General features: G+C 49.8%; 7 non-coding genes across 7 annotated transcripts; all 7 read right to left on the reverse strand.

Annotated features, from left to right (window-relative positions):
- Positions 1-1,788: 1,788 nt before the first annotated feature.
- LOC130131044 (U1 spliceosomal RNA) lies at positions 1,789-1,952 on the reverse strand. The gene has a single exon (XR_008812215.1). It is a non-coding gene; the product is annotated as a U1 spliceosomal RNA (small nuclear RNA).
- Positions 1,953-4,162: 2,210 nt separating this feature from the next.
- Positions 4,163-4,326, reverse strand: LOC130131103 (U1 spliceosomal RNA). The gene has a single exon (XR_008812270.1). It is a non-coding gene; the product is annotated as a U1 spliceosomal RNA (small nuclear RNA).
- A 2,210-nt stretch (positions 4,327-6,536) lies between these two features.
- Positions 6,537-6,700, reverse strand: LOC130131113 (U1 spliceosomal RNA). Its single transcript, XR_008812280.1, has one exon. It is a non-coding gene; the product is annotated as a U1 spliceosomal RNA (small nuclear RNA).
- A 2,210-nt stretch (positions 6,701-8,910) lies between these two features.
- LOC130131070 (U1 spliceosomal RNA) lies at positions 8,911-9,074 on the reverse strand. The gene has a single exon (XR_008812239.1). It is a non-coding gene; the product is annotated as a U1 spliceosomal RNA (small nuclear RNA).
- Positions 9,075-11,284: 2,210 nt separating this feature from the next.
- LOC130131096 (U1 spliceosomal RNA) lies at positions 11,285-11,448 on the reverse strand. The gene has a single exon (XR_008812264.1). It is a non-coding gene; the product is annotated as a U1 spliceosomal RNA (small nuclear RNA).
- Positions 11,449-13,658: 2,210 nt separating this feature from the next.
- On the reverse strand, positions 13,659-13,822 carry LOC130131071 (U1 spliceosomal RNA). The gene has a single exon (XR_008812240.1). It is a non-coding gene; the product is annotated as a U1 spliceosomal RNA (small nuclear RNA).
- A 2,210-nt stretch (positions 13,823-16,032) lies between these two features.
- LOC130131072 (U1 spliceosomal RNA) lies at positions 16,033-16,196 on the reverse strand. Its single transcript, XR_008812241.1, has one exon. It is a non-coding gene; the product is annotated as a U1 spliceosomal RNA (small nuclear RNA).
- Between the last annotated feature and the right edge of the window lie 1,133 nt (positions 16,197-17,329).

A 17,329-nucleotide genomic window follows, 5' to 3' on the forward strand; every position in this document is an offset into this window, starting at 1 on the left:
GGTCTGCTATACTGTGACATCTATTGACGACATTGCGCTTCTTGCGTTCTGGGTTTCGGGAAGGGAAAGAAAATGACACCCCCTCCAAACTTTTCACATATCTAGTATCCGATCTGCAGATCCCATAGGCACACCGTTTCAGCATTTTGTTGTGTGTTTGCAAAGCTTGACGGACCGTTTCTAAGGTCGGATTGGACAAGCACCGTTCTGGGGAGGTACTTTGCGAAAGCTCAATTGAACTCGAGGCGTTCTAGAGGAGTGTAAAGTCTACCTCGACTGTACACAGTTACGGCTCCTGATCGGTCTAAAGTCTACGGTGAGTGAACGCTCTAGACTAATCGGAAGCCGAAAGAGCCGATTGTAGCGTACCAGTCATAGGTCCCAGATGAGACGAGCATCAAAGCTTATCAAGAGGAAGAAGAGTGGTTTTCAAAGTTTACGGCGATGTTTGTTCTTCGATGATTCGTTTGAAGGAAAAGTGTTAGCTATAGCTATTAGCGATTTTCCATAGGAACAACTACACGAACTCACAGGCTGGCGCGAATTACAAGTGGAACTACCCCGTAGTCGCCCTGTCGAGAGTCGTGTTTCCATAGCGACGTAGGAGCCGCCGGGATCATGAGTTGACGTCAACATTTTGCGACAGCTTTCACCGCGACGTAATTATCCCATCCAGGTGGCGGGAAATGTCGAGGTAAATCGTCTCGTTTCTCCTGGAGGACTCGAGCCCCCGCTGAACCTCGTCGGTGGCGTAGTCAGCCAACAAAGCCTGCACCTCCTCGTCTGTCCGTTTCTCGGCTGATTTCTCCATTTCGCTTGATCGAAATTAAGTTTGCTACCACACAGCTTGGTTGCTGGCTTATACAATTGCGCTTGTTGAACACCGAAGTAGAAGGCTGGTTGCTTCCGACGTTCAACCAATCGGCGTCGAGCCCCTCCCAGCAGGTTTTCAGGGCCGCTCAGAAGTACCGACCCCAGAGCAGGGACTAGAGACGCTCCCTTAAAAGTCCCAGTAAGAGTTCCGGTCAGGGGTAGTTCCTCTAGTGGAAACACCAGCAAAGCTGCCGGCCCCCTAAAAGGTTCGGGTAGTTCCGCTGGTGGAAAATGGCCTTATGAGTTGTGTTGACAGGTTGCTTCACAAGGGGCGTCACTCCAGATACTGAAAGCAAAGGTTCACCTACTTTTGCCACTCACAGATGTGAAATATTGGATCATTTTGCTCAATAAATGAATGAGCAAGTATCATATTTTTGTCTCATTTGTTTAATTGGGTTTTCTTCATCTACTTTTAGGACTCGTCGCCGGACCGAATCCCCGTGTTACCCCCGCCTTGATTGGTGTCGCTAAAGCCACAATTGGCCGTGTGTGCGGGTGTGAAGCCGGATGTGAGTATGTGTCGAGGTGGCTGCAGTAGCGCCTCCTCTGATCGGTCGGGGCGCCTGTTCGGGGGAGAGGGAGAACTGGAGGAATAGCGTGATCCTGCCACGCGCTACGTCGCCCTGGCGAAACGCCTCACTGTCAGGGGAACGAAGCGGCTGGCGACTCCACATGCGTCGGAGGAGGCATGTGGTAGTCTGCAGCCCTCCCCGCAATGGCAGAGGGGATGGAGCAGAAACCGGGAGGGATCGGAAGAGTGGGGTAATTGGTCCCATATAGTTGGGGAGACAAAGAGGAACGAAACCCCGATGATGAATTAAGGGGCGCAAAATTATTAACACGCCGAATGTCGTAAAGTTTGTGTTTTCCTGCCTTAACGGGAACCATATTGTTTTTCTTTTGACATTTAATCAGGGGAGAGCGCGAACGCAGTCCCCCACTACCAGAAATTATGCAGTCGAGATTCCCACGTTTGGGGAATTCGCACAGGTCAGCACAACCGGAGTGCAATGGTCAAGCCTCACCGTGGGTGAACCACCTTCTTGATCATGGTGTCTCCCCTGCCAGGTAAGTATGAACCCCAGCCATCGCACAGAGGAGCTGATTCTGACACACATCTATCTGTATGACGGTGCCACGGCATCAAGTAAAGCGACTGCTTTGTCCTCACAGAAATCAAGGTTTGTTTCTTTTAACATGTAAACGGGGGAGAGCGCGAACGCAGTCCCCCACTACCGGAAATGATGCAGTCCAGAGTCTATAACATTTGGGGAATTGACCTTTCGCAAAGTCAGTTACCGTTGCTATGACCGTCAAGCCTTTCAGAACTATCCAGGAAGTAGCCGGAAAACACCAAAACATGAAGGAAGAAATCAGCGCATTGTGTGGTTAAAAGTAACAGTAGTAATACATTAGCTATCAATAATAGCTAGTAGCAAGCTTAGCTTGGAGCAGACAGGTATTTTTGTTGATTTTGGATGGATTAAGCTGGCCATGGGGTCTGCTATACTGTGACATCTATTGACGACATTGCGCTTCTTGCGTTCTGGGTTTCGGGAAGGGAAAGAAAATGACACCCCCTCCAAACTTTTCACATATCTAGTATCCGATCTGCAGATCCCATAGGCACACCGTTTCAGCATTTTGTTGTGTGTTTGCAAAGCTTGACGGACCGTTGCTAAGGTCGGATTGGACAAGCACCGTTCTGGGGAGGTACTTTGCGAAAGCTCAATTGAACTCGAGGCGTTCTAGAGGAGTGTAAAGTCTACCTCGACTGTACACAGTTACGGCTCCTGATCGGTCTAAAGTCTACGGTGAGTGAACGCTCTTTACTAATCGGAAGCCGAAAGAGCCGATTGTAGCGTACCAGTCATAGGTCCCAGATGAGACGAGCATCAAAGCTTATCAAGAGGAAGAAGAGTGGTTTTCAAAGTTTACGGCGATGTTTGTTCTTCGATGATTCGTTTGAAGGAAAAGTGTTAGCTATAGCTATTAGCGATTTTCCATAGGAACAACTACACGAACTCACAGGCTGGCGCGAATTACAAGTGGAACTACCCCGTAGTCGCCCTGTCGAGAGTCGTGTTTCCATAGCGACGTAGGAACCGCCGGGATCATGAGTTGACGTCAGCATTTTGCGACAGCTTTCACCGCGACGTAATTATCCCATCCAGGTGGCGGGAAATGTCGAGGTAAATCGTCTCGTTTCTCCTGGAGGACTCGAGCCCCCGCTGAACCTCGTCGGTGGCGTAGTCAGCCAACAAAGCCTGCACCTCCTCGTCTGTCCGTTTCTCGGCTGATTTCTCCATTTCGCTTGATCGAAATTAAGTTTGCTACCACACAGCTTGGTTGCTGGCTTATACAATTGCGCTTGTTGAACACCGAAGTAGAAGGCTGGTTGCTTCCGACGTTCAACCAATCGGCGTCGAGCCCCTCCCAGCAGGTTTTCAGGGCCGCTCAGAAGTACCGACCCCAGAGCAGGGACTAGAGACGCTCCCTTAAAAGTCCCAGTAAGAGTTCCGGTCAGGGGTAGTTCCTCTAGTGGAAACACCAGCAAAGCTGCCGGCCCCCTAAAAGGTTCGGGTAGTTCCGCTGGTGGAAAATGGCCTTATGAGTTGTGTTGACAGGTTGCTTCACAAGGGGCGTCACTCCAGATACTGAAAGCAAAGGTTCACCTACTTTTGCCACTCACAGATGTGAAATATTGGATCATTTTGCTCAATAAATGAATGAGCAAGTATCATATTTTTGTCTCATTTGTTTAATTGGGTTTTCTTCATCTACTTTTAGGACTCGTCGCCGGACCGAATCCCCGTGTTACCCCCGCCTTGATTGGTGTCGCTAAAGCCACAATTGGCCGTGTGTGCGGGTGTGAAGCCGGATGTGAGTATGTGTCGAGGTGGCTGCAGTAGCGCCTCCTCTGATCGGTCGGGGCGCCTGTTCGGGGGAGAGGGAGAACTGGAGGAATAGCGTGATCCTGCCACGCGCTACGTCGCCCTGGCGAAACGCCTCACTGTCAGGGGAACGAAGCGGCTGGCGACTCCACATGCGTCGGAGGAGGCATGTGGTAGTCTGCAGCCCTCCCCGCAATGGCAGAGGGGATGGAGCAGAAACCGGGAGGGATCGGAAGAGTGGGGTAATTGGTCCCATATAATTGGGGAGACAAAGAGGAACGAAATCCCGATGATGAATTAAGGGACGCAAGATTATTAACACGCCGAATGTCGTAAAGTTTGTGTTTTCCTGCCTTAACGGGAACCATATTGTTTTTCTTTTGACATTTAATCAGGGGAGAGCGCGAACGCAGTCCCCCACTACCAGAAATTATGCAGTCGAGACTCCCACGTTTGGGGAATTCGCACAGGTCAGCACAACCGGAGTGCAATGGTCAAGCCTCGCCGTGGGTGAACCACCTTCTTGATCATGGTGTCTCCCCTGCCAGGTAAGTATGAACCCCAGCCATCGCACAGAAGACCTGATTCTGACACACATCTATCTGTATGACGGTGCCACGGCATCAAGTAAAGCGACTGCTTTGTCCTCACAGAAATCAAGGTTTGTTTCTTTTAACATGTAAACGGGGGAGAGCGCGAACGCAGTCCCCCACTACCGGAAATGATGCAGTCCAGAGTCTATAACATTTGGGGAATTGACCTTTCGCAAAGTCAGTTACCGTTGCTATGACCGTCAAGCCTTTCAGAACTATCCAGGAAGTAGCCGGAAAACACCAAAACATGAAGGAAGAAATCAGCGCATTGTGTGGTTAAAAGTAACAGTAGTAATACATTAGCTATCAATAATAGCTAGTAGCAAGCTTAGCTTGGAGCAGACAGGTATTTTTGTTGATTTTGGATGGATTAAGCTGGCCATGGGGTCTGCTATACTGTGACATCTATTGACGACATTGCGCTTCTTGCGTTCTGGGTTTCGGGAAGGGAAAGAAAATGACACCCCCTCCAAACTTTTCACATATCTAGTATCCGATCTGCAGATCCCATAGGCACACCGTTTCAGCATTTTGTTGTGTGTTTGCAAAGCTTGACGGACCGTTGCTAAGGTCGGATTGGACAAGCACCGTTCTGGGGAGGTACTTTGCGAAAGCTCAATTGAACTCGAGGCGTTCTAGAGGAGTGTAAAGTCTACCTCGACTGTACACAGTTACGGCTCCTGATCGGTCTAAAGTCTACGGTGAGTGAACGCTCTAGACTAATCGGAAGCCGAAAGAGCCGATTGTAGCGTACCAGTCATAGGTCCCAGATGAGACGAGCATCAAAGCTTATCAAGAGGAAGAAGAGTGGTTTTCAAAGTTTACGGCGATGTTTGTTCTTCGATGATTCGTTTGAAGGAAAAGTGTTAGCTATAGCTATTAGCGATTTTCCATAGGAACAACTACACGAACTCACAGGCTGGCGCGAATTACAAGTGGAACTACCCCGTAGTCGCCCTGTCGAGAGTCGTGTTTCCATAGCGACGTAGGAACCGCCGGGATCATGAGTTGACGTCAGCATTTTGCGACAGCTTTCACCGCGACGTAATTATCCCATCCAGGTGGCGGGAAATGTCGAGGTAAATCGTCTCGTTTCTCCTGGAGGACTCGAGCCCCCGCTGAACCTCGTCGGTGGCGTAGTCAGCCAACAAAGCCTGCACCTCCTCGTCTGTCCGTTTCTCGGCTGATTTCTCCATTTCGCTTGATCGAAATTAAGTTTGCTACCACACAGCTTGGTTGCTGGCTTATACAATTGCGCTTGTTGAACACCGAAGTAGAAGGCTGGTTGCTTCCGACGTTCAACCAATCGGCGTCGAGCCCCTCCCAGCAGGTTTTCAGGGCCGCTCAGAAGTACCGACCCCAGAGCAGGGACTAGAGACGCTCCCTTAAAAGTCCCAGTAAGAGTTCCGGTCAGGGGTAGTTCCTCTAGTGGAAACACCAGCAAAGCTGCCGGCCCCCTAAAAGGTTCGGGTAGTTCCGCTGGTGGAAAATGGCCTTATGAGTTGTGTTGACAGGTTGCTTCACAAGGGGCGTCACTCCAGATACTGAAAGCAAAGGTTCACCTACTTTTGCCACTCACAGATGTGAAATATTGGATCATTTTGCTCAATAAATGAATGAGCAAGTATCATATTTTTGTCTCATTTGTTTAATTGGGTTTTCTTCATCTACTTTTAGGACTCGTCGCCGGACCGAATCCCCGTGTTACCCCCGCCTTGATTGGTGTCGCTAAAGCCACAATTGGCCGTGTGTGCGGGTGTGAAGCCGGATGTGAGTATGTGTCGAGGTGGCTGCAGTAGCGCCTCCTCTGATCGGTCGGGGCGCCTGTTCGGGGGAGAGGGAGAACTGGAGGAATAGCGTGATCCTGCCACGCGCTACGTCGCCCTGGCGAAACGCCTCACTGTCAGGGGAACGAAGCGGCTGGCAACTCCACATGCGTCGGAGGAGGCATGTGGTAGTCTGCAGCCCTCCCCGCAATGGCAGAGGGGATGGAGCAGAAACCGGGAGGGATCGGAAGAGTGGGGTAATTGGTCCCATATAATTGGGGAGACAAAGAGGAACGAAACCCCGATGATGAATTAAGGGACGCAAGATTATTAACACGCCGAATGTCGTAAAGTTTGTGTTTTCCTGCCTTAACGGGAACCATATTGTTTTTCTTTTGACATTTAATCAGGGGAGAGCGCGAACGCAGTCCCCCACTACCAGAAATTATGCAGTCGAGATTCCCACGTTTGGGGAATTCGCACAGGTCAGCACAACCGGAGTGCAATGGTCAAACCTCGCCGTGGGTGAACCACCTTCTTGATCATGGTGTCTCCCCTGCCAGGTAAGTATGAACCCCAGCCATCGCACAGAGGACCTGATTCTGACACACATCTATCTGTATGACGGTGCCACGGCATCAAGTAAAGCGACTGCTTTGTCCTCACAGAAATCAAGGTTTGTTTCTTTTAACATGTAAACGGGGGAGAGCGCGAACGCAGTCCCCCACTACCGGAAATGATGCAGTCCAGAGTCTATAACATTTGGGGAATTGACCTTTCGCAAAGTCAGTTACCGTTGCTATGACCGTCAAGCCTTTCAGAACTATCCAGGAAGTAGCCGGAAAACACCAAAACATGAAGGAAGAAATCAGCGCATTGTGTGGTTAAAAGTAACAGTAGTAATACATTAGCTATCAATAATAGCTAGTAGCAAGCTTAGCTTGGAGCAGACAGGTATTTTTGTTGATTTTGGATGGATTAAGCTGGCCATGGGGTCTGCTATACTGTGACATCTATTGACGACATTGCGCTTCTTGCGTTCTGGGTTTCGGGAAGGGAAAGAAAATGACACCCCCTCCAAACTTTTCACATATCTAGTATCCGATCTGCAGATCCCATAGGCACACCGTTTCAGCATTTTGTTGTGTGTTTGCAAAGCTTGACGGACCGTTGCTAAGGTCGGATTGGACAAGCACCGTTCTGGGGAGGTACTTTGCGAAAGCTCAATTGAACTCGAGGCGTTCTAGAGGAGTGTAAAGTCTACCTCGACTGTACACAGTTACGGCTCCTGATCGGTCTAAAGTCTACGGTGAGTGAACGCTCTTTACTAATCGGAAGCCGAAAGAGCCGATTGTAGCGTACCAGTCATAGGTCCCAGATGAGACGAGCATCAAAGCTTATCAAGAGGAAGAAGAGTGGTTTTCAAAGTTTACGGCGATGTTTGTTCTTCGATGATTCGTTTGAAGGAAAAGTGTTAGCTATAGCTATTAGCGATTTTCCATAGGAACAACTACACGAACTCACAGGCTGGCGCGAATTACAAGTGGAACTACCCCGTAGTCGCCCTGTCGAGAGTCGTGTTTCCATAGCGACGTAGGAACCGCCGGGATCATGAGTTGACGTCAGCATTTTGCGACAGCTTTCACCGCGACGTAATTATCCCATCCAGGTGGCGGGAAATGTCGAGGTAAATCGTCTCGTTTCTCCTGGAGGACTCGAGCCCCCGCTGAACCTCGTCGGTGGCGTAGTCAGCCAACAAAGCCTGTACCTCCTCGTCTGTCCGTTTCTCGGCTGATTTCTCCATTTCGCTTGATCGAAATTAAGTTTGCTACCACACAGCTTGGTTGCTGGCTTATACAATTGCGCTTGTTGAACACCGAAGTAGAAGGCTGGTTGCTTCCGACGTTCAACCAATCGGCGTCGAGCCCCTCCCAGCAGGTTTTCAGGGCCGCTCAGAAGTACCGACCCCAGAGCAGGGACTAGAGACGCTCCCTTAAAAGTCCCAGTAAGAGTTCCGGTCAGGGGTAGTTCCTCTAGTGGAAACACCAGCAAAGCTGCCGGCCCCCTAAAAGGTTCGGGTAGTTCCGCTGGTGGAAAATGGCCTTATGAGTTGTGTTGACAGGTTGCTTCACAAGGGGCGTCACTCCAGATACTGAAAGCAAAGGTTCACCTACTTTTGCCACTCACAGATGTGAAATATTGGATCATTTTGCTCAATAAATGAATGAGCAAGTATCATATTTTTGTCTCATTTGTTTAATTGGGTTTTCTTCATCTACTTTTAGGACTCGTCGCCGGACCGAATCCCCGTGTTACCCCCGCCTTGATTGGTGTCGCTAAAGCCACAATTGGCCGTGTGTGCGGGTGTGAAGCCGGATGTGAGTATGTGTCGAGGTGGCTGCAGTAGCGCCTCCTCTGATCGGTCGGGGCGCCTGTTCGGGGGAGAGGGAGAACTGGAGGAATAGCGTGATCCTGCCACGCGCTACGTCGCCCTGGCGAAACGCCTCACTGTCAGGGGAACGAAGCGGCTGGCGACTCCACATGCGTCGGAGGAGGCATGTGGTAGTCTGCAGCCCTCCCCGCAATGGCAGAGGGGATGGAGCAGAAACCGGGAGGGATCGGAAGAGTGGGGTAATTGGTCCCATATAATTGGGGAGACAAAGAGGAACGAAACCCCGATGATGAATTAAGGGACGCAAGATTATTAACACGCCGAATGTCGTAAAGTTTGTGTTTTCCTGCCTTAACGGGAACCATATTGTTTTTCTTTTGACATTTAATCAGGGGAGAGCGCGAACGCAGTCCCCCACTACCAGAAATTATGCAGTCGAGATTCCCACGTTTGGGGAATTCGCACAGGTCAGCACAACCGGAGTGCAATGGTCAAGCCTCGCCGTGGGTGAACCACCTTCTTGATCATGGTGTCTCCCCTGCCAGGTAAGTATGAACCCCAGCCATCGCACAGAGGAGCTGATTCTGACACACATCTATCTGTATGACGGTGCCACGGCATCAAGTAAAGCGACTGCTTTGTCCTCACAGAAATCAAGGTTTGTTTCTTTTAACATGTAAACGGGGGAGAGCGCGAACGCAGTCCCCCACTACCGGAAATGATGCAGTCCAGAGTCTATAACATTTGGGGAATTGACCTTTCGCAAAGTCAGTTACCGTTGCTATGACCGTCAAGCCTTTCAGAACTATCCAGGAAGTAGCCGGAAAACACCAAAACATGAAGGAAGAAATCAGCGCATTGTGTGGTTAAAAGTAACAGTAGTAATACATTAGCTATCAATAATAGCTAGTAGCAAGCTTAGCTTGGAGCAGACAGGTATTTTTGTTGATTTTGGATGGATTAAGCTGGCCATGGGGTCTGCTATACTGTGACATCTATTGACGACATTGCGCTTCTTGCGTTCTGGGTTTCGGGAAGGGAAAGAAAATGACACCCCCTCCAAACTTTTCACATATCTAGTATCCGATCTGCAGATCCCATAGGCACACCGTTTCAGCATTTTGTTGTGTGTTTGCAAAGCTTGACGGACCGTTGCTAAGGTCGGATTGGACAAGCACCGTTCTGGGGAGGTACTTTGCGAAAGCTCAATTGAACTCGAGGCGTTCTAGAGGAGTGTAAAGTCTACCTCGACTGTACACAGTTACGGCTCCTGATCGGTCTAAAGTCTACGGTGAGTGAACGCTCTTTACTAATCGGAAGCCGAAAGAGCCGATTGTAGCGTACCAGTCATAGGTCCCAGATGAGACGAGCATCAAAGCTTATCAAGAGGAAGAAGAGTGGTTTTCAAAGTTTACGGCGATGTTTGTTCTTCGATGATTCGTTTGAAGGAAAAGTGTTAGCTATAGCTATTAGCGATTTTCCATAGGAACAACTACACGAACTCACAGGCTGGCGCGAATTACAAGTGGAACTACCCCGTAGTCGCCCTGTCGAGAGTCGTGTTTCCATAGCGACGTAGGAGCCGCCGGGATCATGAGTTGACGTCAACATTTTGCGACAGCTTTCACCGCGACGTAATTATCCCATCCAGGTGGCGGGAAATGTCGAGGTAAATCGTCTCGTTTCTCCTGGAGGACTCGAGCCCCCGCTGAACCTCGTCGGTGGCGTAGTCAGCCAACAAAGCCTGCACCTCCTCGTCTGTCCGTTTCTCGGCTGATTTCTCCATTTCGCTTGATCGAAATTAAGTTTGCTACCACACAGCTTGGTTGCTGGCTTATACAATTGCGCTTGTTGAACACCGAAGTAGAAGGCTGGTTGCTTCCGACGTTCAACCAATCGGCGTCGAGCCCCTCCCAGCAGGTTTTCAGGGCCGCTCAGAAGTACCGACCCCAGAGCAGGGACTAGAGACGCTCCCTTAAAAGTCCCAGTAAGAGTTCCGGTCAGGGGTAGTTCCTCTAGTGGAAACACCAGCAAAGCTGCCGGCCCCCTAAAAGGTTCGGGTAGTTCCGCTGGTGGAAAATGGCCTTATGAGTTGTGTTGACAGGTTGCTTCACAAGGGGCGTCACTCCAGATACTGAAAGCAAAGGTTCACCTACTTTTGCCACTCACAGATGTGAAATATTGGATCATTTTGCTCAATAAATGAATGAGCAAGTATCATATTTTTGTCTCATTTGTTTAATTGGGTTTTCTTCATCTACTTTTAGGACTCGTCGCCGGACCGAATCCCCGTGTTACCCCCGCCTTGATTGGTGTCGCTAAAGCCACAATTGGCCGTGTGTGCGGGTGTGAAGCCGGATGTGAGTATGTGTCGAGGTGGCTGCAGTAGCGCCTCCTCTGATCGGTCGGGGCGCCTGTTCGGGGGAGAGGGAGAACTGGAGGAATAGCGTGATCCTGCCACGCGCTACGTCGCCCTGGCGAAACGCCTCACTGTCAGGGGAACGAAGCGGCTGGCGACTCCACATGCGTCGGAGGAGGCATGTGGTAGTCTGCAGCCCTCCCCGCAATGGCAGAGGGGATGGAGCAGAAACCGGGAGGGATCGGAAGAGTGGGGTAATTGGTCCCATATAATTGGGGAGACAAAGAGGAACGAAACCCCGATGATGAATTAATGGACGCAAGATTATTAACACGCCGAATGTCGTAAAGTTTGTGTTTTCCTGCCTTAACGGGAACCATATTGTTTTTCTTTTGACATTTAATCAGGGGAGAGCGCGAACGCAGTCCCCCACTACCAGAAATTATGCAGTCGAGATTCCCACGTTTGGGGAATTCGCACAGGTCAGCACAACCGGAGTGCAATGGTCAAGCCTCCCCGTGGGTGAACCACCTTCTTGATCATGGTGTCTCCCCTGCCAGGTAAGTATGAACCCCAGCCATCGCACAGAGGAGCTGATTCTGACACACATCTATCTGTATGACGGTGCCACGGCATCAAGTAAAGCGACTGCTTTGTCCTCACAGAAATCAAGGTTTGTTTCTTTTAACATGTAAACGGGGGAGAGCGCGAACGCAGTCCCCCACTACCGGAAATGATGCAGTCCAGAGTCTATAACATTTGGGGAATTGACCTTTCGCAAAGTCAGTTACCGTTGCTATGACCGTCAAGCATTTCAGAACTATCCAGGAAGTAGCCGGAAAACACCAAAACATGAAGGAAGAAATCATCGCATTGTGTGGTTAAAAGTAACAGTAGTAATACATTAGCTATCAATAATAGCTAGTAGCAAGCTTAGCTTGGAGCAGACAGGTATTTTTGTTGATTTTGGATGGATTAAGCTGGCCATGGGGTCTGCTATACTGTGACATCTATTGACGACATTGCGCTTCTTGCGTTCTGGGTTTCGGGAAGGGAAAGAAAATGACACCCCCTCCAAACTTTTCACATATCTAGTATCCGATCTGCAGATCCCATAGGCACACCGTTTCAGCATTTTGTTGTGTGTTTGCAAAGCTTGACGGACCGTTGCTAAGGTCGGATTGGACAAGCACCGTTCTGGGGAGGTACTTTGCGAAAGCTCAATTGAACTCGAGGCGTTCTAGAGGAGTGTAAAGTCTACCTCGACTGTACACAGTTACGGCTCCTGATCGGTCTAAAGTCTACGGTGAGTGAACGCTCTAGACTAATCGGAAGCCGAAAGAGCCGATTGTAGCGTACCAGTCATAGGTCCCAGATGAGACGAGCATCAAAGCTTATCAAGAGGAAGAAGAGTGGTTTTCAAAGTTTACGGCGATGTTTGTTCTTCGATGATTCGTTTGAAGGAAAAGTGTTAGCTATAGCTATTAGCGATTTTCCATAGGAACAACTACACGAACTCACAGGCTGGCGCGAATTACAAGTGGAACTACCCCGTAGTCGCCCTGTCGAGAGTCGTGTTTCCATAGCGACGTAGGAGCCGCCGGGATCATGAGTTGACGTCAACATTTTGCGACAGCTTTCACCGCGACGTAATTATCCCATCCAGGTGGCGGGAAATGTCGAGGTAAATCGTCTCGTTTCTCCTGGAGGACTCGAGCCCCCGCTGAACCTCGTCGGTGGCGTAGTCAGCCAACAAAGCCTGCACCTCCTCGTCTGTCCGTTTCTCGGCTGATTTCTCCATTTCGCTTGATCGAAATTAAGTTTGCTACCACACAGCTTGGTTGCTGGCTTATACAATTGCGCTTGTTGAACACCGAAGTAGAAGGCTGGTTGCTTCCGACGTTCAACCAATCGGCGTCGAGCCCCTCCCAGCAGGTTTTCAGGGCCGCTCAGAAGTACCGACCCCAGAGCAGGGACTAGAGACGCTCCCTTAAAAGTCCCAGTAAGAGTTCCGGTCAGGGGTAGTTCCTCTAGTGGAAACACCAGCAAAGCTGCCGGCCCCCTAAAAGGTTCGGGTAGTTCCGCTGGTGGAAAATGGCCTTATGAGTTGTGTTGACAGGTTGCTTCACAAGGGGCGTCACTCCAGATACTGAAAGCAAAGGTTCACCTACTTTTGCCACTCACAGATGTGAAATATTGGATCATTTTGCTCAATAAATGAATGAGCAAGTATCATATTTTTGTCTCATTTGTTTAATTGGGTTTTCTTCATCTACTTTTAGGACTCGTCGCCGGACCGAATCCCCGTGTTACCCCCGCCTTGATTGGTGTCGCTAAAGCCACAATTGGCCGTGTGTGCGGGTGTGAAGCCGGATGTGAGTATGTGTCGAGGTGGCTGCAGTAGCGCCTCCTCTGATCGGTCGGGGCGCCTGTTCGGGGGAGAGGGAGAACTGGAGGAATAGCGTGATCCTGCCACGCGCTACGTCGCCCTGGCGAAACGCCTCACTGTCAGGGGAACGAAGCGGCTGGCGACTCCACATGCGTCGGAGGAGGCATGTGGTAGTCTGCAGCCCTCCCCGCAATGGCAGAGGGGATGGAGCAGAAACCGGGAGGGATCGGAAGAGTGGGGTAATTGGTCCCATATAATTGGGGAGACAAAGAGGAACGAAACCCCGATGATGTATTAAGGAACGCAAGATTATTAACACGCCGAATGTCGTAAAGTTTGTGTTTTCCTGCCTTAACGGGAACCATATTGTTTTTCTTTTGACATTTAATCAGGGGAGAGCGCGAACGCAGTCCCCCACTACCAGAAATTATGCAGTCGAGATTCCCACGTTTGGGGAATTCGCACAGGTCAGCACAACCGGAGTGCAATGGTCAAGCCTCGCCGTGGGTGAACCACCTTCTTGATCATGGTGTCTCCCCTGCCAGGTAAGTATGAACCCCAGCCATCGCACAGAGGATCTGATTCTGACACACATCTATCTGTATGACGGTGCCACGGCATCAAGTAAAGCGACTGCTTTGTCCTCACAGAAATCAAGGTTTGTTTCTTTTAACATGTAAACGGGGGAGAGCGCGAACGCAGTCCCCCACTACCGGAAATGATGCAGTCCAGAGTCTATAACATTTGGGGAATTGACCTTTCGCAAAGTCAGTTACCGTTGCTATGACCGTCAAGCCTTTCAGAACTATCCAGGAAGTAGCCGGAAAACACCAAAACATGAAGGAAGAAATCAGCGCATTGTGTGGTTAAAAGTAACAGTAGTAATACATTAGCTATCAATAATAGCTAGTAGCAAGCTTAGCTTGGAGCAGACAGGTATTTTTGTTGATTTTGGATGGATTAAGCTGGCCATGGGGTCTGCTATACTGTGACATCTATTGACGACATTGCGCTTCTTGCGTTCTGGGTTTCGGGAAGGGAAAGAAAATGACACCCCCTCCAAACTTTTCACATATCTAGTATCCGATCTGCAGATCCCATAGGCACACCGTTTCAGCATTTTGTTGTGTGTTTGCAAAGCTTGACGGACCGTTGCTAAGGTCGGATTGGACAAGCACCGTTCTGGGGAGGTACTTTGCGAAAGCTCAATTGAACTCGAGGCGTTCTAGAGGAGTGTAAAGTCTACCTCGACTGTACACAGTTACGGCTCCTGATCGGTCTAAAGTCTACGGTGAGTGAACGCTCTTTACTAATCGGAAGCCGAAAGAGCCGATTGTAGCGTACCAGTCATAGGTCCCAGATGAGACGAGCATCAAAGCTTATCAAGAGGAAGAAGAGTGGTTTTCAAAGTTTACGGCGATGTTTGTTCTTCGATGATTCGTTTGAAGGAAAAGTGTTAGCTATAGCTATTAGCGATTTTCCATAGGAACAACTACACGAACTCACAGGCTGGCGCGAATTACAAGTGGAACTACCCCGTAGTCGCCCTGTCGAGAGTCGTGTTTCCATAGCGACGTAGGAACCGCCGGGATCATGAGTTGACGTCAGCATTTTGCGACAGCTTTCACCGCGACGTAATTATCCCATCCAGGTGGCGGGAAATGTCGAGGTAAATCGTCTCGTTTCTCCTGGAGGACTCGAGCCCCCGCTGAACCTCGTCGGTGGCGTAGTCAGCCAACAAAGCCTGCACCTCCTCGTCTGTCCGTTTCTCGGCTGATTTCTCCATTTCGCTTGATCGAAATTAAGTTTGCTACCACACAGCTTGGTTGCTGGCTTATACAATTGCGCTTGTTGAACACCGAAGTAGAAGGCTGGTTGCTTCCGACGTTCAACCAATCGGCGTCGAGCCCCTCCCAGCAGGTTTTCAGGGCCGCTCAGAAGTACCGACCCCAGAGCAGGGACTAGAGACGCTCCCTTAAAAGTCCCAGTAAGAGTTCCGGTCAGGGGTAGTTCCTCTAGTGGAAACACCAGCAAAGCTGCCGGCCCCCTAAAAGGTTCGGGTAGTTCCGCTGGTGGAAAATGGCCTTATGAGTTGTGTTGACAGGTTGCTTCACAAGGGGCGTCACTCCAGATACTGAAAGCAAAGGTTCACCTACTTTTGCCACTCACAGATGTGAAATATTGGATCATTTTGCTCAATAAATGAATGAGCAAGTATCATATTTTTGTCTCATTTGTTTAATTGGGTTTTCTTCATCTACTTTTAGGACTCGTCGCCGGACCGAATCCCCGTGTTACCCCCGCCTTGATTGGTGTCGCTAAAGCCACAATTGGCCGTGTGTGCGGGTGTGAAGCCGGATGTGAGTATGTGTCGAGGTGGCTGCAGTAGCGCCTCCTCTGATCGGTCGGGGCGCCTGTTCGGGGGAGAGGGAGAACTGGAGGAATAGCGTGATCCTGCCACGCGCTACGTCGCCCTGGCGAAACGCCTCACTGTCAGGGGAACGAAGCGGCTGGCGACTCCACATGCGTCGGAGGAGGCATGTGGTAGTCTGCAGCCCTCCCCGCAATGGCAGAGGGGATGGAGCAGAAACCGGGAGGGATCGGAAGAGTGGGGTAATTGGTCCCATATAATTGGGGAGACAAAGAGGAACGAAACCCCGATGATGAATTAAGGGACGCAAGATTATTAACACGCCGAATGTCGTAAAGTTTGTGTTTTCCTGCCTTAACGGGAACCATATTGTTTTTCTTTTGACATTTAATCAGGGGAGAGCGCGAACGCAGTCCCCCACTACCAGAAATTATGCAGTCGAGATTCCCACGTTTGGGGAATTCGCACAGGTCAGCACAACCGGAGTGCAATGGTCAAGCCTCGCCGTGGGTGAACCACCTTCTTGATCATGGTGTCTCCCCTGCCAGGTAAGTATGAACCCCAGCCATCGCACAGAGGAGCTGATTCTGACACACATCTATCTGTATGACGGTGCCACGGCATCAAGTAAAGCGACTGCTTTGTCCTCACAGAAATCAAGGTTTGTTTCTTTTAACATGTAAACGGGGGAGAGCGCGAACGCAGTCCCCCACTACCGGAAATGATGCAGTCCAGAGTCTATAACATTTGGGGAATTGACCTTTCGCAAAGTCAGTTACCGTTGCTATGACCGTCAAGCCTTTCAGAACTATCCAGGAAGTAGCCGGAAAACACCAAAACATGAAGGAAGAAATCAGCGCATTGTGTGGTTAAAAGTAACAGTAGTAATACATTAGCTATCAATAATAGCTAGTAGCAAGCTTAGCTTGGAGCAGACAGGTATTTTTGTTGATTTTGGATGGATTAAGCTGGCCATGGGGTCTGCTATACTGTGACATCTATTGACGACATTGCGCTTCTTGCGTTCTGGGTTTCGGGAAGGGAAAGAAAATGACACCCCCTCCAAACTTTTCACATATCTAGTATCCGATCTGCAGATCCCATAGGCACACCGTTTCAGCATTTTGTTGTGTGTTTGCAAAGCTTGACGGACCGTTGCTAAGGTCGGATTGGACAAGCACCGTTCTGGGGAGGTACTTTGCGAAAGCTCAATTGAACTCGAGGCGTTCTAGAGGAGTGTAAAGTCTACCTCGACTGTACACAGTTACGGCTCCTGATCGGTCTAAAGTCTACGGTGAGTGAACGCTCTAGACTAATCGGAAGCCGAAAGAGCCGATTGTAGCGTACCAGTCATAGGTCCCAGATGAGACGAGCATCAAAGCTTATCAAGAGGAAGAAGAGTGGTTTTCAAAGTTTACGGCGATGTTTGTTCTTCGATGATTCGTTTGAAGGAAAAGTGTTAGCTATAGCTATTAGCGATTTTCCATAGGAACAACTACACGAACTCACAGGCTGGCGCGAATTACAAGTGGAACTACCCCGTAGTCGCCCTGTCGAGAGTCGTGTTTCCATAGCGACGTAGGAGCCGCCGGGATCATGAGTTGACGTCAACATTTTGCGACAGCTTTCACCGCGACGTAATTATCCCATCCAGGTGGCGGGAAATGTCGAGGTAAATCGTCTCGTTTC

This window comes from Lampris incognitus, chromosome 20, assembly GCF_029633865.1.
Source record: "Lampris incognitus isolate fLamInc1 chromosome 20, fLamInc1.hap2, whole genome shotgun sequence".
Classification (NCBI taxonomy): Eukaryota; Metazoa; Chordata; class Actinopteri; order Lampriformes; family Lampridae; genus Lampris; species Lampris incognitus.